Here is a 12194-nt window from a genome sequence, read left to right as displayed (position 1 = left end):
CTCTTCTGGCTGGATTTGGCTTCAGTCCACTACGCCAGCATCGTTCTACAGTGGATGTCAAAAAATAATGTACAATTCGTGGAAAAGGATATCAACCCACCGAACTGCCCGGATCTTCGGCCAATTGAAAGGTATTGGGCAATTGTCAAGCGTCACTTTCGGAAGGAAGATACAGTGTGCCAAAACATGCAGGAGTTAAAAAAACTGGACAGCTGCTACCAGGAAAGTCACAAAAGTAACTGTGCAGAATTTAATGAAGAATGTCCAGTCCAAAGTGCGAGCGTTTCACAGAAACTAGAATTTTCTTCAATATAATCAGTGAAATGCATAAAAATGTAATTTTTCTACAATATATCGAAAACTGATGTCAAAATATGTTTTTTTCGCTTTTTTATTCAATATTCAATGTTGCTAACTACTTTTCGATACACTCCTTATACTGAGCTTGGTGTCATTTCGAAAGTTTCACAAATGAATGCAAATTCGGGTTCCGGATGTACGGATTAATATAATCACATGTAGAAAGTTCAAAACTTGAAATATGTTCACTAAAATCAATGTATGTGATGTTGTTTATTGAGAATCATCTGCGATAGTCTTATAAAAGAGGATGATTTCGCAAGGATCGAAACAGATTTTTACCGGAAACAAAATTGGTCCATGAGCTAAGCATGAATCTCGATTGATAACAGTAGTTGGAAGTTCTTTTTCGCCCAAAAAATTACAGCGCGAACATTGTTTGCTGTACGCACAGACAATCAACTGGCTACTGAATTAAACCAGTGTCTGAAATAGTTGTACGACTAGTGCACGAGCGTGTAACGTCTTATCGATTTTGTAATATAAGCGAATGGCCCTCACTGCTCGAATATGCCTTGTAGTCTAACCTTTTCGGTCAATCTTTAAGTGCCCTGCGACCAGACTTGGAAGTAGGCGAAAATTAATTATCCTCCCCAAGTCTTCAGGAAACCAGTTTGAGCCATCGGAGAAGAAAATCTATTACAAATCATGCCTCCGTGTTCGTTTGTAAGTGGTAATTTAATACCCTCTTATTATTTATCTAGATTTGGATTCCTCGCACCCACCCTCAACACCGGGTCACGACCGTTGTCGTTGATTCTCGATGCTTGTCGGCAGTCGATATGTCCCCTCATTCAGCAGAACGAGAACGAGCACAGCTCACTTCCGCCGACTCCCACACGGTCGCACTATGGGTTAGAACCGGACAAAACTTTAACTCGTTCTGAGTTTGAACTTGAAATGTGGGATTTTGTGCTATTCCACTGTTCGACTGGCAGGCTGGCTCCCTGAGGTGCTACATTTGTTGGTCCAGCTTTACGAGGAGGTTGATTTTTTTCTCTTCTATCTATAGCTTTTCTCCGTTCCCGAGGGTGAACAGCGATTCCTGGCGATAGTGTGGGGGGGAGGGTGCGAGAAGATCAATTTGATGAAGCTGCCTCTTCAGCCGGCGCATATTTAGGCAGACAGATGTTAGATTCATATCGTTCGGCGGGTCCGCGTTTTTGTTCGACCGAAATTAACTTTCCTTTCAGTTTCGATTTGCAGAAAGGGGGGTTTGATCTCTGGCTTTTAATTGCACTCATTTGTTTCCGCCTCCCTTTCCGGCGTCCGGTCAAAGAGGGGGTGGGCGCTGTCACAAAGCCAAAACCGGGGAGAATTTTGTTTGTCTAGAAATGCTCCGTGCGAGAGCGTAATTCAAAAATGTGGTAACTCTGTCAGAAATCAACGGGTTCCATAAATTTCCATTAACACCTTTCATTTCACCTGTTGAATTGGAAACTAATAAACACGGTGGGAATAATCACTCTTTTTTTACGTCTTAATTTATATAATCGAGCATTTAGTCGAGTAAAAAAAACAGGATAAAAACATTCCCTCCAACCCTTTTTCATCAACAGTCCATTAAAATTGTGTGAAATATAAGTGAAATGTGCTCCGAATGTACGATAATTACAATTATTACCGCTTCATCCACTAGTCTTCAGCAGGCCGAGGTCATAAATATTAATAACATCCCATCGACCGCCACTTCTCCGGGGCAGCAGTAAATTTATTTATTTACAACAACAGTCTGTCCTTTTTTTGCTGCTGCTGCTGCTTTGCTCCTGGTTTCTCCCCATTGCCAGCTTCGACCTGGTCGCGTCACGAGAGACGCTGCCAAGGAAGGTCGCGAGATAGCTTTAATAATGATAATTTACAATTATTTTGGATTGTCGTCGGACGTCCAGACCCACGTCTGTTGTCTCTTCAGCCTTGCCTTTCGGGAGATTTGCATTTGTTGTCTTATCGCACCCGTTGTCTCATAATTTTTTGCCAGAGGCCTCAGGTGAGCTTGCATCGTATTCTATTGATTAGAGTTAGCGTATTCTATTGATCCCCATTAGCGCTGGGGAGCTTTTTTCATTTATTAGAAAATTCCAGCAAAACTTACGATCTGCATGAATAAAGCAAATTGATAAATCATGTAGCGACCAATTGCATAGTAAGTGCCTAGCAATTGCTGAAATTAAGTATAAAATGTGGCGGAAACAGGACTCGAAATAAAGCATGCTCCGATTTAGATAGAACTTTACATGGGTCTTGGCAAACCATTTATTTTGTACAGAAAAAAAGCTATGAACCGAAAAATACAGTTGAATGTTTTTTTTTAAATATTAGAAAGCTAACAGAAAAAAACAGAATCAAATAAAAACACTTGTTAAAAAAATTTAAAAATATTTTTTCTTAACTAAACCATAAAACCAACACTTGGTATTATGTGATTAGTGTATTTACTAAGCGAAAAATTGTCAGCCTAAACAGTTTTTAGTTACCTTCGCAACAAGCTATTAAAACACTAAAATATATATCCATTAAAGTTTCTGTTCAGTTTTGTTAAAATAACGACGCGTCTTGAACTTGTTTTAAGTTTTTATCAGAACCCAACGAGAAAAATCGATTGGAAAAGGACTGACAAATGAAAGACAAGCCAGCGAAAGAGAGTATTAAAATTCGTTGTATTCCACCTAGTTATTATAACTTTCTCATATTGCACGTGCTAGAAAACTGTTCATTGAATAGAAACAAATAGCTTTATTCAGGTATAAACTAGCTTAACTAAGAATTCGAAATTCCCTGTAATTCCGGAACCGGCAGTCGGATCCGAATAAAGTTCAAGAAATACAACTTTTCACTTGGGCCTAAGCTTTTGAAAATCGAATAAGCCGTCCCGATGAAAAGTGAGTGAGATCCTTTCAGCAGTTATTGATCAATATTTCCGGTACTTCCGAAACTCCATTTTCAAAGGCCGCTCAAACCAAAGACGATTCGAATAACCAGCAACAAATATATCTTACAAATTGAAATAGTTTAGAGCCCAATTAAGAAGAATTTTTCGCTCTTAACGATGGCTTGAAATTTTAGCATAAGTTTGTGAAAATAAATCAAACCATCGCTGAGCGAAGTTCCACATCAGAGTTTGTGATCACTATTTCCGATGCTTCCGGAACCGGAAGCCGGGAAATCAATATAGCCAAAGTCGGTTCTTTTAGCCGTCAACTAGAACAACCGGTCGATTGTAATTGATTTGAGTTCAGTTTTGAAAAAAAGATCCGCGTTCTTCATCACCACTTCACAGAATGTTATAAATTTTTAACACTATTCATACTGTAATTTTGGAACCGTAAGTCGGTTCCTAATGAAATTCAGGGGATCATAATACCTTTTATTTGAACCAAAGTTTGATCGAAATCTAAAATTTTACACTCATCACACTGTAATTTTGGAATTTGAAAGATAAACAAAATAAAATTCAGGAATTTTCTATGGAACTTTAAAACCTTTCATTTAAATCTAAGCTTGTGAAAATCGATTCAGCCATCTCCTAGAAAAAAAAAAAAAATTCTGATCCCAGCTGCGTCCATGAGTTCAACCAATAGCTAAATTAGAATAAAAATAATGTAATGATACAAACAAACTCGAAACAGTTTATGAAATTATTAACAAAATGTCTGAAAATAACAGCTTATTTTATAATTTATAGAAGTTAATCGTTTGGTTCAAATAATATTTCCGAGTAGATTTCATAATTAATGACGAGTTACCTAAGATGATATTTAAGTAATAAGAGAATATGTTTTAATAAATGCAAAACGTTGTGACTATGTTAGAATTAAATTAGGATAAGAATATTATGTAAAAGTGATGCTACGGCGAAGAAAAACTTATGTAAACTGCCTTAAGAAATAAACGTATTTATGAAAAAAAAAAATCTCCTAGAAAAAATAGTATTTTATTCCATTTTTTGGCACACTTGACCCCATAGCTCTGGAACCGAAAGCCGGATCCGGTTAAAATTCAGGAATTCTTAATGGAACTAGAAGACTTTTTATTTGAATTTAAGTTTGTGAAAATTGGTTCAGTCATCTATGAGAAAAGTTAGTACACACAAACGTTACATACACACAGACATTTTGCGTACTAGACGAACTGAATCGAATGGTATATGATATTCGGCCCTTCGATCCTTGGTTCAAAAACCGGGTTTTACATTGACTGAATAACTTTGCTATATGAGAAAGGCATATCTCAAAATAAGAGTGTAACAGAAGCAGTGGTTGAATAAGGCTGATGATGGACTATTCTCTAACGGGATTGATATAACTATTAATTGAACTGCATGGCGCCCGAGCACAGCTGCTCGATTCTCTTGCATATGATTCACATGCATAAAAGTTTGATAGTCAAAACAATATTCCTAGATAACAAAAAAATCGAACTCGAGTCCAGTCTCTTCGGCAATATTCTCACAAACTTTCAGTTCTGCTGTTTCACTCGTTGTGTTTTTTCAATCTGTTGTTTTTTACGTTATATACTGATTGAAACTTATGATTATTAAGCTGAAGAAGAAAATTCAAACATGTTTACCTAGTTCAAATGGCGCAATTCAACCGAAAACGACTACTTCGAGGAGCAAAGTAGAATCGTTTACCAGCGTTCAAATGACTATTTTTTATAACAATTTGAAATTTTTGCAAAAGACTACAAGTGGTTTTAATCATAGAAGAAGCTGATAGCCTTGATATCAATTGTTGGTTTTAAGTTTAAGTTCGAAATTATATTATTGGAAAAAATAAAAATGTTCTTATTTTTATGTGTCACCTTAGAATAATCAATGCATTAGCAGTTTATGCTGAACGACTAATGCCACCTTACGATTCAACATGAACTGTTAAACAAGCGTAAAGGTGATGCTATTTACAAAACACTTTTTGTACCGGAATGACAGGTCTTAACTGAAGTGCCTATAGAAAGTATTTCTTAGTGACGGCTTTCTGGTCGCCAACGGACAGTAGTATTCTGATAAGTATCAAACTGTTTCATGTCATTAATCCCACAGCTGACACGGAGTTTTTTTCAGGAGCAATTGGATAATTCAATAAATTAAAGAAATTTCAACAGATTGGTCTTTTATTCGGATTCACAATGCTAGCATTAATAACATATATAAAACGAATCCTTTGCTATCATGTACAGAAATGGTCACTCGGAAGGTGTTGGAATATCATGTAATGTTATCATTTGTAATTGTTTCTTAGGTTGCTATCCAATTAACATCAGTTATTATAGAAAAATTGGACTTAGGGAACCAGCTGGCTTTCCCTGCTCCAGAATAAAAAATAATTGGAGTTCATCTACTGTGCATGAAATTTTAAAGCTATTATTATATTCTAATCTAAAAATTCTTCGAAACATTTTTATATTACGTATACATGTAATTTTTTCTCTTTTCTCAGGAAACTGAAATTTTTATCTATGTTATAAAAATTCAAATGAACTATTAGTTATAATCCCCAACAGAAAAAATGAACTGTTGAGGATTGAATTTACAATTACAACTGTTCACGTAGGACTAGAAAGCTATTGTCAGAATTACAGTTTTTGAAATTTTGCTACGAATATTTGGGCAGCAGTTTAATTTGTGTTCCACACATTGGGTAACGGTACGGTACTGCAGATCCACCATCCATCTCATCATATGTTGAAATCATTAGTTAAAGTAAAACCCATTGCAATGACTCAAATAATAGGAAGAATATTGGGGCGACGGTTTCGAATTTTGGCGTCACAATTCATCACAATTCATAGAATGTAAATCGAGTTACTCGAAAAGTAGCGTGAAGACTCTACTAATGAGATGACTTTTGGTACCGCCAACCCGGGTGTATTGATATGAAATATATTTTTGAAAATAGTTCTTTGGAAAATTTGGATGCCTAGAAAAGGACCTATTAGTTTATTGCTGATGGGAGGTGCTGTTTAAGATCATTTCAATTTTCAATGTCATTAAAAACAGTACTGGCTAAAGCAAAAACCTACGTTTGTCTACAAGGTGGGGAGGGGAAAGCAAACAGTAGTCCTACGTCAAAATTTTGATTACTCAACAGTTCCAACCAATAGAGTACTTAATTATCACTCAAACCTTAAGCTTTTGCTGTTGTTTTTTACTAATGAATTTATGGTGTATTAGCTACAGCAGACGGAAAAAGTACTATTGATGCGATAAATTTTGAAAATGCCGTTCAGTTTTACGACTCCGTCGAAACTGACACGGTCTAGTCAATGTTTCAGAACGTCATAAACTGAGAGATCTAGACATATCGAAAAGTCTGCAAACGGTTTTCTAAAGCTTTTAATTTTCGAACGAATTCCTAATGATTCAATTATTTATAATAATGAAATCAAATATTATTCGCAGATATTTTGACTTATCTTACTGAAATTGATTGATTGACAAATCATCCTTCATTGTACAATCTATTCAATTTAATTTGTTTGATTAGATTTACTATCTCGGGACTAAATTGTATACCTTCGGAAAATTCCATGATCAAAGCATTTTAAACCAAGTAGATTCGGAGCCTTCATTATTGAACTCACTATTGCAAATTTTCCGTAGTTCTGTTGTTTCACAAACCATATCTAATTCTATAAAGAAAAGATTTAATTACGAAAGGAGACATTTCCGGCTCACAATTGGTTGATCGCACCTGCCACCGGACTCTTGTCCTATTAATCAACTAAGTGGATAGACCTTCTATCCGAGAAAATTGTTTCCCTTGGCTACAATTGGCTTCTACCATCCCGAACTGAGTGATGTTATATGATAAATATATAAATTAGCACATTTCAAAAATGGTCGAAAACCCTTCTGCCACCAGCCAAAACTTTTACCGTTTCGAAGAGGCTCGCGACAGACAAAACCTGCAGCTCAGTTTGGTTTAGCTCGTTTTTTTTGCCAAAGAAAGGTAGATATACTCGCGAACCACCACCACCACCATCGCTATCATCATCATCATCATCATTATCATCAGAGGCAACAGCAGCAACCGAACGAACCTGAAACCATCCGTCGTCGTTGCCGTATTCAGGTACGGATAGGTTGGTCCTACGGAGCATATTATTTTCTGTGTTAGAGGAAGATGGTTGTTGTTGTTGTTATTGTTGTTAGTGCTGTTGGTTTCTTCGTTGGTCGTTCTTTCGACCATTCGACTCTTTCTCTGTCCCGTTCACTCCCGTGGTGAGCAGTCGCTCTGTGGGGTTCTTCCGCGACCGATGGATGTTTTGCTTTTGCACCGTCGTCGGACGGGACTTTGGCTCTACGGAATGATGATGGTGCCGATGGCGATGATGACGATGATGTTGATGCTCAGCAGCATACTAACCACAGGAGAAAATGTCCGCATGTTCGACATTTTATGTTAGTTTCCAAGAACTCAGCCTTCCTCCCTTTCGATAGCGACCCGCGGCCCGTTCACATTCCACAGATCTTGGTTTGATTTACTTCGTTGTGCTTTGCACAGAACAAATGGTGACACAGACAGGATAATTACCTTCGGTTGGATGAGATCGATGCGAGACTTCCGTTCTTCTACAGCTTCCGGAGATAATCCATAGATGACAAACGTCGGTGGGGATATAAATATAACTTATTCGGTTCTCGATGGCAGGGAACACACACACCCAGAATGTTGATAAATTCAGTTTTCACGCACAGAATTTGTAATTTTCTCGGTAATCCTAGTGGCTGCCTGTGTGAGCTACCCTTTTCACTTTTCTACATTCTGGAAATGGCACTTTCCACCAAATCGCACATTCTACACACGCGGCTCACTTCCGTTGAATATCGAACCGGACCCGCCGGAAGTGTAAATCGCAGAGCAAACGCTTCAGAATCTGCCCAGAAACCGTCAGAATCTGCCCGAAAGACCCGAAATTTTACCGCGATGGAAAAACATATTTTTAATGCTCGCCTGAACCAGCATGAAATTTTCTTCCTTCTCGGGGTCGCTTCTTCTTTTCCTGGACTCCTCTCCTGGCTGGCTCCGTTGCACACGTACACAAGCACGCGGATGGACGCGCGCGCACACGTATGCTTCCTGGTACACGGATCACACGGGCGCACAGCGGGACACACGCGGGCCCCTTGTCAATGGGAAGCAAAAGCAGTACCGATATCCCGCACACCAATACACCCGAAACCACGGGCACTGGTTGGCAATGGCGCCCTTCGCGTCCTACGTACCCTCTCTGTGGATTGCTTCACAGACAGGCCTGCCACACCGCGCACGCCGCACGCACACTGTCTTCTTCCAAGCTAGCTCTCGCGCGCACCGTCGATGATGTTTTCCCTCGGGGAACACCCCGCGCCCGTTCTGCTCCTACCCAAACCCCTTCGGAACAACCCTACTTATGCTCTTCTTTCTCGCTTATATAATAGCCATAGAGAGGCTGATATGCTGCAGACGAGGGCAGCAACATAAAAACACACACATACACACGCACTTCTCTTGAAGTGAAAATTTCTATCGTAGGAAGCTTTGGCCCCCGACACCACAATCACCCCCACACAGTGGTGTTTGATTCAAGTTGTGTGTACACACATCGGACCTATCCCCCCTTTCTGTTAGCTCTAACTAGCTTAGGAAGAGGGCGCGGATTTAATTACTATCGATATTCTATCTTCTAATCAGTCTTCCTGAGCACTAGAGAAGACACACAGAGAGCGTTACTTTATTCTACACATAAATAAGCACATGGAATAGAACACAACTCTTGCGTTTTGTTTTTTTCTTTCCTTCACTTCATTGATCGCAATTCCGGTGAGCCAAACCAGACTGTTTTCTTCCACCCTAAACGAAATAACTGATGTACTTCCTCAAAGAGAATAACACACACGCGCACTAACCGACGAACACGATATCGTCCCTTCGGAGGTTCAAGGCGGACTGGACGTAAAACATAGGCAATCGCAACGTAGAACCTCTCGGGCACGATTCGGCTCGTCTCGACGGCAGTGGTTGTGAGCTGCCGAGAGAATCTAACCATCGATCATCCACCAGGCAGTCACTGTTCACACAGAACAAGAAACAAAATAGAGTGAGCACGAACGATAGAGAAATGAGAGCGCGCTCGTAGAAGCATAAGTGCAAAGGCGCAGCAGCAACAAACCAAGTATGCTGCTGAGTGCTACCGCTACTATCCCAACATAAGTACAGAATGACTTTAGCTTTCACGCACACTTTTGCTTTCAGATGGTACTTCGGAGAAGCTAAATACTGGCAAGTTACACAGCTTTATACGTTTGGTTTTCGAATCAGAAAAAAAGCGGCGTAATCGCTTTGAAACAGAGAAATTTCACCAACTTTTTCGAAGCGGAAAAATATTTTTCAACGGATCGTATGGGACATTGTAATCTTCAACTTTTCGTTGGGTAAAATATGTTATTTTCTAGAAGTGAACGTAGTATAGCATTTATTAGCCGAAAGAAAGTTAAATGAATGGATATCGATATTTTCAGAACTCAATCCATGTATTTTCGAAAATTTTGAGTGCAGTCACCGATCCAGAGCATAATTATCCCATCAGGATTCCCAACAGAGAAGTGCTCTTTGACTAGAGGCTCTGTAGAATTCAATAAAGCTTAAAATTTTCCGTGAAATTCCTCATCAAATGCACCAAGTTAGGCTTATTCACCTGCTTTTTCATACGCGTCATGTGATTGATCTCCCCGTCAAATGAAACTGAAGCTGTGTGGAATCGTGTACCCTTTAAAACTCTACCAGCTCTGCTTCCTTCGTAGGTATTTCGATAGCAAGTATAATATTGCAAACGAAAAAGCATATCTAAGGTATCTTGTAATAGCTGTCCAGAAAATAATAGCTTCATTTAGTTTTCTATTGACAGACAATGGATAAGAAATGCCAATGATTTCCTAGATTTTTAGTTTAAGAAAAAATTCTAGCAAGATTTGAACAGAACAAGCGCGAAAAAAATTAATCAAAACACTTCTAGCTGGATTTGCCACTGTATTTTCAGTCTACCTCCATTACAGTTGCCGCTTTACTCTTTCTCGCAATTTCACGATCCCAAACACAAATTTCTCTCTTCGCACTGCTCGCTTGCATACGGTCAATCCAGCAAACCTTCCTTTCGTTCGGTTTCGTTATGTATGATTTTCTTCCCGCTGCTTACCCACTATTCCTCTTACTCCACATACCGGCATTTATGTTCCTACATTCTACCTCTGCCCCGACTGCTGCTTGATAGTACTGGTTGTTGTTGCTATTACTTCTGTTTTTGGTTTTGTTTTTATTATTGCTGTTCCTTTTGCTATTGCTTTTGTTGCTACTATTATTACTCAATGTTTTTCTTTCGCCACCTCTATCGTCGTACTTGCAGTTCAGCTAAGCTGGAGAGTACAACAATCGAACACAAGCCCAAAAGGGGCCCCGTCTACTGTAATTTTGTAGGCAATTTTTTCTATTATAAGATTCGATCGAGCTAGTTTACGATTAGTTCATTCAATATTCAGCTCAAATCTCCCGTGAAGTTGTAATCTACCGAAATTTGTAGATACATCACGATTTTTCAAGTAAAACTGTATTTGTTTTAATTCGATTTTCTGTATCTTATCATACTTCGTGAAGTTAGGTTCCAAACTGCACATTTTTAGTTACAAAAAAACGTGCTTAATCCACCTAGCAGTAAGATGATACCTTTTTTTTATCAATCCGCATGTGTTTTTTGCATGAATATTCTTCGGTGTTTCAGTTTTCATGACTTTATTCTAATGTCCGTCATTTGAAGTGGCAATTTGAGATTTTAATCTCTCATTACTCTGTAATGTCGAAACTGCAAATCGGATCGAATTTGAATCTAAAAGTGTAACAATCGTTTAACCATTTCATGATATGTCGAAGTAATTTCCATTTTAGAGTTTAGAGTATTTTAAGGTACTTCCATAGCCGGTATTCAGGAACCAGCATAACCCAAACCGATTCGTATGGCCATATGACGAATAAATTGCAATATTTTTGAGTCAAACTTTAAAGCTTTTCGGGATTGTCATCTTCTATATCGCTTTGAATTTTAAAAATTCATCATCCTACAATTCCAGAATCGGAAGTCAGAATTGGATAAAATTGGATTTATTTTAATTTGAACTTTTGTTTCTGAAATTCGATTTGGCTTTTTTTAGAAAACGATTGAGCTTTAAGTAACGATTGATACTCGAACCGGAACACGAAATTCTGTGTAGCCGAAGTCAGACAAATTCACCTTAGTAGCCATATAGTTTACATTTAAAAATGTTTGAAAATCAATGTAGACATCTTTGAGGAATCGTATTGCGAATTAATTTTTTTGGTGCCTTCCGAAACGAAAACTGAATACAACCAAAAATGAAATAAGTTTATTTGGTTATCGACTATCCAAATCTGCTAACCCGATAAACCTGATTAATTTATGTGAAATGTACATTTTTATACTAATCACCCTGCATCTCCGAAACCGGAAGTTGGATCTGACTGAAAAATAAGATGTTTTAGAAAATCTTAAAACTTTTCATTTGAATCTTGGATCGGTTCAGCCATCTACGAGAAAAATGAGTTACACAGTTTTAATTTCGTTTCACATATCATCCTGTAGTTCCGGAACCAGAGGTTGGAACCACTCAGAATTCAGGAACCATGTTTGGGAGCATACGACTTTTCATATGAAAAACGGTTGAGTCATCTCCGAAAAAAATTGAGTGAAATTATTTGTCACACACCCATTTGCTGATCTCGACGAACTGATTCGAATGGTATATGGCTGTTATGTTTTTCCATAATTTATTGCTGTAAATAGTTTAA

The 12194-nt window shown here is 38.3% G+C and overlaps 1 protein-coding gene across 4 annotated transcripts in view; it reads right to left on the bottom strand.

Moving 5' to 3' along the window:
- The window catches only part of LOC131437858 (zinc finger protein jing homolog), a 191228-nt gene extending 181951 nt beyond the window's left edge, over nt 1-9277 (bottom strand). For all 4 annotated transcript variants that reach the window (XM_058607480.1, XM_058607481.1, XM_058607479.1 and 1 more), the window contains exon 1: nt 7893-9277. The gene's annotated coding sequence lies outside the window, so the exon portion shown is untranslated. The remainder of the gene's footprint in view (nt 1-7892) is intronic.
- Between the last annotated feature and the right edge of the window lie 2917 nt (nt 9278-12194).

The sequence above is a fragment of the Malaya genurostris genome, chromosome 3, assembly GCF_030247185.1.
Source record: "Malaya genurostris strain Urasoe2022 chromosome 3, Malgen_1.1, whole genome shotgun sequence".
Taxonomy (NCBI): Eukaryota; Metazoa; Arthropoda; class Insecta; order Diptera; family Culicidae; genus Malaya; species Malaya genurostris.
Note: the sequence above shows the minus strand (reverse complement) of the source record. Positions and strands in the feature narration are given on the sequence as shown.